Here is a 12,997-nt window from a genome sequence, read left to right as displayed (position 1 = left end):
GCTAATGTAACAATAATATTAGTATTATCTAGGAACAACTTAGGATTATGAGTCACATGTAGTCTAAGGCCAAACTGAAAAAAATGCCGTCATCCTGTTGCACTATACTATAGCACCAAAGTATCTGACAGCATTTCTCTCTAATAATACTACAATCTCTGTTCATTTCTAACTGTAAGAATTCACCAGAGACCCGTAGCACCATTCTGCTAAAACCTCTTCAGCTGTCCTTCTCTGAACTGAGTTTGACTTAAACAGATTCTTTTTTTTCCCCCATATTTTCTCTTCTTATTTCTTTCAGTCATATTTCTTGCATTATTACAGTACTCCTGCATGACATTTTTCTTCATTTCTGCTGTTCCTCAGAGGTGCATACTTTTCAATATTAGTGTTACAATTTGGATGACAAGTAGGACATATTACTATTATCTTAACACTGCCTAGTTTCATATCCTACACTTTCGAGCCTTTCTGTTAGTTCCTGGAGTGGTTCCTGGCAGTTCTACCCACCCATGCTCTCCTCTAGATCAATTTAGGCTACAGACTTATTTCTTTTGACAAGGATTCCCCAGTCACATATACCCACTTCTCCGAGGTACTGCGTTTCTCAGGTTCTCTCTCCTCCACTCCTCCTGAACTCTGCCCGCAGGTCACACCAATCTCCAATTAGTTTTTAATTTACCTAGGCATGTGAGTAGTCAGAGTTTTCCCATTCAGCATCCACGTAGTCATGTATAGTCAATAAGGGTGAGATTTCACAACTACGTTCACAAGCAGGCACCTGCATATGGTCTATTGTTGCAAGCTCCTGCTTCTATCCAGTGGTAATTAAGTCAAAACAACCAGCAAAGCCTAGGGAATGATTCAGTTCATCCTAAAATAGCCATCTAAATATTTATTCAATTGACTCAGTATAGACATCCGGCATTATTTTATGTGCTCTATGGTACCCATTGTAGTGTCCAGTGGCTATCCCAGAAGGATGCATGTTGCCCGTGGGTCCTGTGCCATATCAGCTCCAATGTTTTGTGTGCCACTGGGCTGGATGCCTACGTTTAATCAGCTGAATTGGGTCCTTAGTGGCTGGTCAGCTGAGTCAGCCCCTGGCATCGCTGTTTATAAGGGCTAGGGCACAGCTGCCCACACATTCACATCCTGTGCCATTTTAGGTGTTCCAGTTTAACCAACCTTTGCAAGGACGTCTGTAGGTCATGTCCCGTACATGGAGGTCTGGGATGCCCTTTGGTCACTCAGATGCCTATATTCAGCTCTCTGGATCTCTGCCGTAGCTCTCTGCTGACTCTGGTGGGATCTAGGACACCTGGGAGTATGTAGTTACTGGGATATAAGTATCTCCAACCCAAAATGAATCTTGCCCAGAGGTCAGTCATTGAGTAGGAAACCCCACCTCCTGCAACCTCTGTCACTTCACCAAGGGGACTGTGCAACATGTAGCAAGGGGATTTGAGACCGGAAAAGTGGGGAGAGGTGTCGTAGAGAAGCTGAAGTGTTTGCCATAAGTGTTTGTTTGTTTGGGGTTTTTTTTTTGAATACTGAAATCAGTGATTGGGGTTTTATGTTAATTGGCGATATATTTAGTTGACTGAAGTTCTCTGACTTGAAACTATTTCTTTTTGCCCGCAGCAGGTGGGTGACTCAAAAACTCCAGAGAATTTAGATGAACTGAAGTAATTTTGACTGCCCAGAAGCTTTGCCTCACTTTTTACCTCCTTCTTTCTTATCAATTTTGATTTATTAAGACTAAAAGAAGGCTCTTGTCCAAACTCTCACCATTAAAAATACAAAAAAATCCCAACAGCATGAAAATGACTGTTTCTAAAGGAAGTCTGCCACCCGTAACAGAGCCAAAGGGGCACCTTGCACACAGATGGGACCATAGTTACCTTTTGCCAAACACAAGGCACCAATAAACCAGTGAGAGGAAGGAGGAGCTTCACGTGGCCCCTCTGTGTTTTAAGAGTGGATGTGTGCATCCAGCTCGCTTTCCATGACTGTCAGGCAGGCAGAAAACAGAACAAGTTTTGTAACATCAGGTGGAAGGCAGCCGGGTGACCTGCAGCTCTGCAATCACGCTGGTTAGCACCGCGACTCGTCTCACTGGAGGGACCTGTCCCATGGTCCCCCATGTCAGCTGAGGCATCTGCAGCACCCCCATCACTTTGGTCCCCCAGGCCAGTCACCCCAGTCCCCTTGGCAGCCACAGTCAGTCACCTCCATCAGCTGTGAAGAACAGGTAAATCACACAAAGCAGATCAACCAATGAAAGGAATAGTCAAACCTGTCATGTGTTAGTACACCTCCAGTATCAGTAAGGTGGAAAATACAATTATGCATATTGATTGGGACTTCAAAGTTTAAGAAGCTTAACGAAAAAGGAATATATATTTCTGATGCCAGGCAAGGAGCAAAACCTGTTTTGAAAACACTTGCATCAGCAGGTCAGACATTGTATGACAAGAAACTGGGCTTTTAATGAGACAGTGAGGGCTATAGCTTTGAAATACCCAGGTGCCTAATTCCCACTGAACGCCATTGAGGTCACCATAACATATAACTGACAGTAGGATAAATTCCTCAGAGTCAAATTATAATCTGATTTAAATTGATTTTTGAGAGAACAGGTACCTAAATCTCCATGTAAAAAATGGCCTAACAGCTTTAATCCTGCTCTCAATTACAGCATTTTAAACAGACTTCAGAGTAGCTATTTTGGATTTACATTAGCACAAGTGAGATTAGAATCGGAGCCAGAGGCAGTTCACACTCTGTGCAGGTCTCAACAGCAGAAAGACAAGCACTGAGGCACACTGTAGCATACTGTAGAATGAAATAACAGATTTTTCGTGGATTTTAATCCTACATATCTTAAATTATAAGATATTTTGAATGTATGTTCCTGTGTGCTTGTTGACTGAACTAAATAAAAACATTAGTTACTGTCCAGAGCATATTATTTAATATTCCACGCTGCTCTTATTAAAAAAAAAAAAAAAAAAAAAAAAAGCAAGCTTTAATCACTTGATAGCTTGATCTAAGGTATGTTTCTTTATGTTACCTACAGAAATTACTGCCTGGCACTTAAAAAGGAGAAGAAACCCACTGGAAGAAATAAAGCAAGGTGAATGTAAGAGTTTGTGTAGAAGCCATAAGACAAAGACATTGCAGAGTTATGAAGAAACTCATGGTATATTGAGGGCTCTCACAGGAATTAATCAAGTAACGACGTCTGTAACATGCCACTGAATGAACTTCCATGTTCATAGTGGGATCAATCATTTCCCTGTGCTTTCTGCGAGGTGTTTCTCTCATCTGTTCTTCAAAACCTTTTCCATCTCAAGTATTCTAGAGATGCTTTCTTTTTTGCAGTGTATTTCTGTTTGCAAACAGAGCATTTGTCACACCATTCCTGGGAGATTTTCTAACCCCAAAATAGCGTTCATTTAAATGTTTAGTTAGCAGTATACTTGATAACTTATATGCTGGCTGAACCACTTGTCTCCAGAGAACTATGAAATTAAAATAAACCCCATTCCCTATTTTCCATTTCAATTCATCTGAATAAAGCCATTTAATGCAGAGTTGGAAAACTGCAGAAATTACTGAGATTGTCTTTCCTAGATTACCCACCATAAAAATCGTACTTTAAGTTGATGCAGTTATTTCACAAGTGAGGTTCTCCTTTACAGTATAAAGGATTGGAGTCTCATGTATTGTAGCTATCTGAATTATGTCTCGAAACTACTCCATATTCAACTGAAAGTGATGAGAACCTCCTGAGCTGACCCAGCCTCTCTGAAACCTGAGACAGCAGGATGACTGCCATCCACGCAACATACAGGAGGCTTGGCTCCCCAGCATATTTCAGACAGAGGGGTGCCATCAAACTTGTGTACTTGGTGACATTAGAAATGCCTCAGGCACCCTGCCAGGCCTCCAGCACTGCCACAGAAAGTGCAAGTCTCGCAGGGACTTTTCTGTCTCACTTCTGTCTGGTCAAGGAGGGTGTCTCAGGTATCCCAGGACAGCTCAAAGAGCACTAAATATCTGTATTTCAGCACTGGAATCACTCCCTCAATGTTTATATGCCTCAGCATTGGTCAGTCCCTGGGATCCCTGTCAAAGAGAGCCTCCAGTTAGACCCTGATGGCTTGGGTTTCACAGAGCATGGTGGGGAACCTGGACGGTGTTGCCTGAGGAAGTCAAGGTCTACAGTTGGTAGCAAAATGCAGTGAGCCTTGCGGGGTATCTTTTTATCCATATACTATGTTGGCTACTTTCATTTCTTTCTAAAATTGTGGCTGTCCCTTTCATTTGATGCTGGCCACAACTATTAAATGGCAATTGTCTTAGATTAAAACAGGCCAGCACCCTCCTGTGTTGATCGGCAGCATTTATCTCCCAAGCCTTCGCATGATGCAAAGCAGAAGGTGCAGAGCTGAGGCTCTCTACATGTGAATGTGATCATGTTGTTTGTAAGGCATCAGCCTCAAAACTCAGCAGAAGAATTGAGTCCCTCTGTGCTCTTTAACTCACTGATTTCAGATTAAATTCACTAATTTTACATCTTCTTCTTAGTCTTCATGCCCACTACCAGGAAGAGTGACTTGATTACTATACATCTACTTAGTATGTGCTTGCTATACATCTATTTAGTACATGCTTGCTATATTTAATACGTGGCTCCTTGCTTTGCTTTTATCGTAACATGTACTTGGGAAGGATCAAGTCCTAAATGATTATTTCCTTGAGGCAGAAAAACAATCTGAGATTTTACAAGAACTAAGAAAAATACACTAACAAAACAATATTGATTGTATCGGTCTCAGTCACTTGACTCACCAAAATCTTTCTCTGGGTTTTATGCTTGTAGAAATCTGTTGAGCTTGACAGAGCTATTCCAATGTGAAATGAAAGCAATGCAGTGATGAATCAAGCTCTTGATTTACCAGTTATTCTGTCTAAATCCCACTGTCTGGGATTTCCCATCTTCTGTATTTCTTGCTAAATGGAAAATTTGCTGTCATGATGATGTTCAAGGAGTAGTCTTTGCTTTCCCCCTTAATTGGCTAAGCTAGTATACTGGCAGTTGTCCCAGAGGCACTGATAAAATAGAGTATAGATAACATATATTGTAAAGTTTGCCTGGTATAAATAAAAAGGTCACAACTATTTTCCTTGTTGCTCTTCCCATATGTTTTATATTTTCTTTCTCAAGACTGTGCTCTTTCTCTCTTTCTTGTTTTCCGTAGAGATATTTTTGCTAGTTGTAGTATAAGGCTAATTTAGGAAACTATTGAAAGAATTTGGGAACCTTTAGCTGAAAAAGGGAAGTGTTGTCCCAAAAAAAACCTACAGAACCAGACAAATTGTCATTCACATAAAACTGCATGCATCACATTTTTACAACTGAAGAAAACAATTTGAAAAATGGGTCTATGATGAGTAACAGTTTTTCATCTGTGTCTCTTACTAAGTGCACTTAGCAACCCTACTGTATGATCCCAAAGCAGCTGGAAGTCTTCTGAAGTTCTTGGACAAGGAAACAGTCTCATTCTGCTATCATTCTGTAATGCAATTATACCCCAATAAGCACACTTGCTAATAGCAAAATCTAAAATAATAGATAAGCTAAGCATCAATGAAATATAACAGATATTTTGATTTGAAAATCCAGGAAGCTTTATGCTCCAGTAATGAGAAAATGCCTTAATTTCAGAGTGACAAAAGGAACTATTTCATATTGAAACTTCCTTTCTTTTCAGTGACCTTCAGCTTCCTCTTTACTGTACTGCCTAAGGTAATGAGCATGTCAAAGAAACATGAAGATAACTCCTTTGCTCCCAGGAACTTAGTTTGTCCATTAATTGCGATGCATTTCTTAAAGCTCGCAGGGTTACTTCTAGGAAAGTCATCCCAGCTAACTAGTTCTGCATAGCAATTAGCCAGCTACGCCTGACACTCAGAGGGTCCTGAAGGCAGCCCCTGTCCAGCCTACCAGCTTTTGGCAACCTCCTTCTGGGACGCACAGCACTCCCCGCACATGGTACAGAGCCGGTACCTGCTATAAATTTCACATCAGGTAGCTATCGCCTTTGAAACTCTTTCTTACCTGCATAGAACATAAAGGAAATGACCTTTTCTGCAAAAGCAGAAAACTTTCTGCCTGGTTGCTTCTGGAAACAGAAATGTTTGTTTCATTTACTGCTAAAAAAAGGTGCACATTGTGCACATTTCAGACATGCGATAAGCCTTCTCAAGTGTGTACAGTTCACATAGCATCTCTTCAGGCATCAGTGTTTCTTTCATGCTGCTGAATAATTAAGGTTACAAAGTCATTGGTGAGAAGAGCAAAATAATGTGAACATGAATAAACGACTGCCTTACTGCTCCAAAACCCACAATCAAGGTACTTGATATTCACTCAGAAGAGAAGCAGCCTTACAATCCCAGCTTGTGTAACTGACACTGTCTGACTTTTTTAGACTCTTTCTCCCGCTTGCACCAACAGGCTTTCACCTTCTGGTTCCTGAACACCTCGTGAGAATAATTTCCATTCCTGGCTGCTACTGAGCTGCCTTCCACCTTGCTCGGCTGTGCCTCATGCAGAGATTTCCCAGGAACGGGGCTGGAAGACAGGAGTCCATTGTGCCACAGAAAACCCAGCTTGAGATTGCTTCTTTCTGTTTTCCAGACAGTCATTCAGAAACGTGGGGCCTGCTTTGCTGCCTTCTCCATCCTTTCTGCATTGCCCTGGTGGTAAGGGGAAACAAGATCCTATTTCCTTCCTTCCTCCTCCAAATTCTGCTTTCCTGCTGTAGTCTCCCCTGGCTGGCAGTGCCCTTTGCCATCCCAGAGCTGGTGTGAACAGCTCTGGCACTGCTGTGTCTGTCACACACCACTCTGTCTGGGGAGCAAACAGTGTCAAGCCTGAAACTTAAACCTTGCACTGGCAATTTTTACTGTTCCCACCATAAAATCTTATGTTCCGTGCACAATAGTTAAAACAAATTTTGCACCAAATTTGGGCGTATTTTTGTACATATTTCACTAATAAGTACCAGGCAAAAGGAAAACTAATTGTTTTACACAGTGCTAACCTGATGTACCTTCTTTCTCTATGTACCAGTTATTTGAATCTGTCCTCTGTTTTCTCATGAGCTGTTGATGATTACATCTAATACGTTATCTCTTAAACCCAGCATGAAACTAATTACTGCCACCCATATCTCTAGGCACCTTGGTTGCAGCTTGATTATTCTTAGCTCTAGACCAAGAAACCGCACTGACCCCTTATTTTATAAATTCTTCATTTATGTATTTTCTCTGTGCTATGTCTGTACTTCAGGCACATCTTTTAGACAAGAAAATACAGGAAAGGACAGTTGGTTGCCCTAAGCACTAGCCACCATTTCCTGCTTTCCAAAAATGCTTTGTAAGAAAATCTGCACAGGAACTTTGTCCTCAGAGCGGCTATACCAGCAGCAATGCCAGTGACCTCAACAAATTACCTGTGAACAAACCTGATGTCGGGAAAGGCCTTTTCTGTCTCTTTTTGGAGATTTGGTTTTGCTGCCACAGACTAAGGCTTTGACCTTCTTCTTTTGGGTACTTTACCTTATTATCTGTTCAGTGTCCATGGACAAAGCTGCCTGAGTGCAAAGTGTGCCTCTCTCTGCATTGCCATGACAGGCTGTCCATAAGGACCCATGGAGCATCGCGGTCCCACACTGTGGCAGCTCCCTGGCAGTACGAGGGGCTGGGGAAGCACAAGAGCCCTCTGCCCAGCAGCTTTCCTTGGCAGGACCATTCTCCAAAGCTTCAGCGAAAGGGTAAATATCTAAAATACTCTCCGAGTCAGGCAGTCTGTCTTCTTTGTCCTTGTTTCTCTGACTAGGTTAGAATCTTAATATTATGAACCTCAGCTGAAGACAGGAAAAATCCAAGTTTGCACGAAGTGAGACCAAAGGTAATGCAAGGCAGAGATTTGAGATGTTTTACCTAGGCTAGGTTACAATGCGGGTTCCAATGTATTTCATCCTGGAGCCTTTAAAGTCCTGTCTAATTCAATCTGAGTCATTAACACTCTTTAAGAGCTTGTGAAGAATAAGAGAGGTACCAGAAGATGGTTGAAAGATAAACAGTGCATGTTATTTGAAAGGGGTAGGGACAGGACAATCTCAGGGATTATTGACCTGCAGTTCAGTTGCTAGAAGAATACAGGAACAACCAGTCAGCAAGATAATCTTTATGCCCCTATAAGAAAAAAAAAAAAAAGGAAAAAAGTGCAGGAATTAGTGTAGATTTGTCAAGGGGAAATTGTGTTAAACTGATCTAATTTCCTGCTGCAACAGGGTTTTGGGGGTTTGCAGATAGAGGAGAGGAACTGTTGTGTTACAGCTTAGCTTAGAAAGGCTTTTGTGGCTTTTGCATTATATCACAGATTATATCACAGATTTTCATAAGGAAATTGGGGAAACACGGTATAGGAGGGTTGAAAAAAAGATTAGGAGAGCTTCCATTGGGCCGGACATGGACGGATAAACCAAGGGGGGTAGAGTATTTCTTGTCATTTGTGCTATTTGGTGCTTTTGTTAATGGCCTGAATGTCAGATTTCAGCATGGCCATTCAGCAAGGCACTGGAGGGCAGATTTATGTCTCGGATTGAGAAAGTAAAGTTAAGAGTTGTTAACTGTGTAGAAGTATGTTGCAAGACCGGATGGGATAATGAATCTAGAAATCCATCAGGAGTAGGACAAGAAGTAATAGGTTTAAAGGACATGCAGATTAGATAGCCGAAAAAGCTTTCCAGGACTGGGAATACTGAGAGTGTAGAACAACTTCGCCAGAGAGGCCATGCAGTGCATATCTTGAAAGTTTACCAACAAACAAAATTTACGTGGGATCCCTGCTCCTCCTCTTTTTCTCTTCTTTCCTTCATTTTATTTTTCGTTCCCTTCCTCCCTCCCATCTTGCAGGACTAGATGGCAGCTTCAGGTCTCTTCCAGCTCAATGACAGTATACAAGCCCAGAGGTGCTGAAGATAACTATTTCTTTCAAGAGTGGGAGGAAGTGAGAGAGATTTGAGTGCAAGTTATGGATACATCTGACAGGTATCGTCACCCTGAGGGGATTAGCAAAAGACATTTAATTTTCACTTATCAATAACAGCCTTGCCCTACAGGGAAACACGCAAGCCCATCTCAAAACCCACCTTTTAATTGCTTTGAGCTATCCATACAGCGCTGCCTTTCACCTCCACAGTCTCTGAGGATGCCCCTACCACACACACACATTCATGCTCCCAAATGTTATGTACAGCAGTGAAGTACAATGCCAGGGTGACTTAGAGTGACCTCTCTTCTGATAACACAATGATGGCAAGGCCCCTGGGACTTGCTGGCTTCCTTCTTCCCAGCTGCAGGAATCTCCACTGCTCTTGGTTGTGGACAAGTAACACCCAGGCAGACACACCTACCCAGTGCATGGGCATCTCTCTCTCTGGAGGAGCTCAGCACTGCCACCCCTCTGTGCATCATGGTTCACCCAAGGACCCCCTCACTACCTCCCCTCCACCACAGTCTGGGACTCTAGGGACCAGAGGGCATGTGCTACCCTTCCTCATGCTGGGAAGGAGGGGAGGTCTGGCCCATCTAAGAGCATTTTCTTTTTGCAAATGTTTTGCTTCACAGACAGAAGATGTTTAGATGAAACATTAGGAAGGAATTTTTTACTTTGAGGGTTGTAAGGCACTGGAACATGTTGCCCAGAGAGGTTGTTGAGGCCCCATCCCTGCAGGTGTTCAAGGCAGGGCTCGGGGCAACCTGGTCTAGTGGGAGGTGTCCCTGTCTATGGCAGGGGGGTTGGAACTCGATGATCTTCAAGATCCTTTCCAATCTAAACCATTCTATGATTCTATGATTCTATGATAGTGATTTCCATTTCCTCTGGGACCATATGGGATTGGTCACCAGTCCCATAGCAGAGCAGGTAACAACTGGCAGAAAAGACAAACGGATCCACCCCACTTTACATGCTTCCAACCATGCCCTGGTGTAGATTTGTTGCCACAGGACCCTGGGAAACTGCAGTACCACCCTGACAAGAGCTGACATAAATGTTACGTCATAGAATATTGGTTGTATTTCTTCTGACAAAATATTTTGTATTCCCATTCTCCTGCGTCTCAACACAGGAAACTTGGCATAGCATTACAAAGGATTGTGAGGAACAGATTTGTTTCTTAGTCTTTGGAGAAGGCATGAGCCACCTAGCTAAAATGCACTTTACACCACACTGCAAAAAAAGCCAACACAAAATTTGCCATAGCGCGTTCAAATCTGGCTTTATTTTCCATCTCTGCTGTTTCCTATGGATGAAATTGTGCTTTTATGCCCTGTGTGGAGACAGTTCTGAGGTCCATGAGCCCCAGAGATACTTAAGGAACAAACCTTGCTTCCTGAAGGGGTAGAGCCCAGGGACCCTCTAGACTAAGTGGTCAGGCCACAGGTTCAATTCACTGATTTGCTATAGGTCAAAGAGAAGCTAATTGTGTGACACTGTGCAGGATGTATCATCATTACCGTTATTCATGTTTATTGTGCTAGTGCCTTAAGACCAGCCGTGGATGGATCCTTGTTGTACAAGATTAGCGGACAGTCCCTGACCCATGGAAGTTACAGTTCAAGAGCCAGAGAAAGCATTGGGAAAATCATCTAACACACGCAAGCAGGAACATTCATGCATCATATTGATCTCAGAGTGCTTTATTTTATTCCTGTCTCTCAGTGTGTAGGTTAAATAAGCACAGCTAAGATAAATGGAAAAGTGAATGCAGGATAGATGAGAGAGCAGAAGAGACAAGAGCAAGAGGGACAAAGCATACATTTTAAAAAACTGAATTTCTCTTTGACCCGGAAGCCCTATGTTTCGCCAGGTCTAGAATCCAATCCACATGTTTGCGCACACGTTCTGCAGTCACAGCCCCATCCACCTGGGGAGGGCTTGAGGAATTTGTTGCATGAGAGGTGCAGGTTGTCTGTCAGCCATGCAGGTTTACAAGTTGTTCTGCCTGTTTATGTCTTTCATCCAGCCACAGGAACACAGCTCCTAGTTTGATTTCTGTTACTGGCAAGTATCCATCCGTCAGTCCCATCTGTTATGCTTAGCCTGCCTTACACACACAGCAGACTCAGTCCTGAGGGCAGGCTGACAAGGGGCTGGTGCACACTTGCATTTCCTACCAGTGACTGAAATGTATATACTGGCATTTTCTGCGGATGGAAAACGGGAGAGTACCCAAATGTCAGGGAGAGGTTTGACGTCAATACTTCTAAAAGTCAATACTTCACAGACAAGATGGCAACCCCATTTGGACCTTTTTATACTTCTACTCTTAATCCTGTGTCCAAAACAGGTCTCCCACCATCATGTCTAGGAACTGTTGGGGTATTTCCAAGTTCTCTTCTCTGCCATCTGGGGCATAAATATACATCTGCATATTTGGACAATTAAAACAATGTAAAGTAGGCGTGTGACAGAAGATGCTGACCAAGGAGAACACATTATGCAATGTAGGGAAGATTACATACATATATAAAGGAAAGCCTCTCTGTGAACATATGTTGCTGGACAGCCAGACCCCATGCTGTGCTGGCTGATCACTGGCACGAAGTATACCTGTAGCTTTTTCCCATCGTGCCCTGGTATGGAAACCTGCTCAATGAACCTGGGGTGCAGCTGAACCGTGCAGTCTGTGGAGGCCAAGCCCTGGGTTACGATTAGGGACTGCAACAGCTGACGGTGGCAAGGATGGAGCATCCCCAGCACAGAGTGCTGACCAAGGGGCACCCCGCGCTGCCTCCATGTCCCTCACCCTCAAACTCTGGAAAAGGCTGCCCAGAGCCCAAAGGCTCTCAGACCTGCCAGCCAAAAATCCCAGCTTTTGTAACCGCCCTCGTAACTCTGCAAGGCCGTATATCCAACCACTGCGTTCCCTGCCCTCACAAGCAGATTCTGACGTTCTTTTATCAAACCAGCTGTGAACTGATTTCCACACTGGATCAGCACAGCAGTGTGGCAGACCCACACACAGCTTCTAGTGAGGCTACAGCTAAATGACACCTTAGATCCATGTAGCAGGTTTTCCTTCCCCTACTCAGTGTAATGCAGTTTCTTTTAAAGTACTGGGCCACCTTAAAGATAGCAGTCTAGCTAAAGTAGCATGTATAAAAATTGTATAAAAATCAAGGAGTATTCCTAGTAAGATTTGGCACCTGATAGCAGGTCTGAACAGCAGTTTCCCTCTGTGGCAGACTAGCAGGCCTGTATCCCTGGGTTCCACATAAAAATTTGCACAGCTCATTGTATTAATCAGTTTTCTGCAGGTCATGGCTCTTTCCACACCTTTTCACTTGTCACACAGGAAAACATATGGCACCTACTCATTATTGCTTTGTATTTTCCAAAAACTCATGTACGGATCCCATTGCCACACCACTTGCAAGCTGTTGTTTATTAAAGCAGTGAGACCCAGGTGTTTCTTACCCCTTTGTGCCAGCATAGGCAAGTGAACTGTGCAGAGACGGAGTCCGTCTCATGCTTCACTGCATGCTTGCCCATAAGCTCCTTGGGTTTTGGGTAACCTCAATGCACATGTGCAACAAGCCTGCTGACTAGAGGAAAAAAAAATCCCCTTCTTGTGAGTGAGTTCTGCAAGGTAAATAAAGCCGGTCAGATGAACATTAAAAACATCCCGTGGTTCCGCATGTCTGTAATTAGTGGCTGGCGGGCAATCACAGAGCAAGGAGTCAATGACTCTGTGTCTTCCCAAGGCACTGTGCCTCCAGAAAGGCCTGGTAACTGAGGAAAAACCAAAGGAGAACAGGAACACCAGGCAGAAGCACCCATGTTGCCTGTCATCTCCGCTCTTTGCAGATCATCAGGTTCAATAGTTTTCCAGGCTACAGCTCTTCTTTT

Source organism: Charadrius vociferus, unplaced genomic scaffold (assembly GCF_000708025.1).
Source record: "Charadrius vociferus isolate BGI_N301 unplaced genomic scaffold, ASM70802v2 scaffold78, whole genome shotgun sequence".
Lineage (NCBI taxonomy): Eukaryota > Metazoa > Chordata > Aves > Charadriiformes > Charadriidae > Charadrius > Charadrius vociferus.
Note: the sequence above shows the minus strand (reverse complement) of the source record.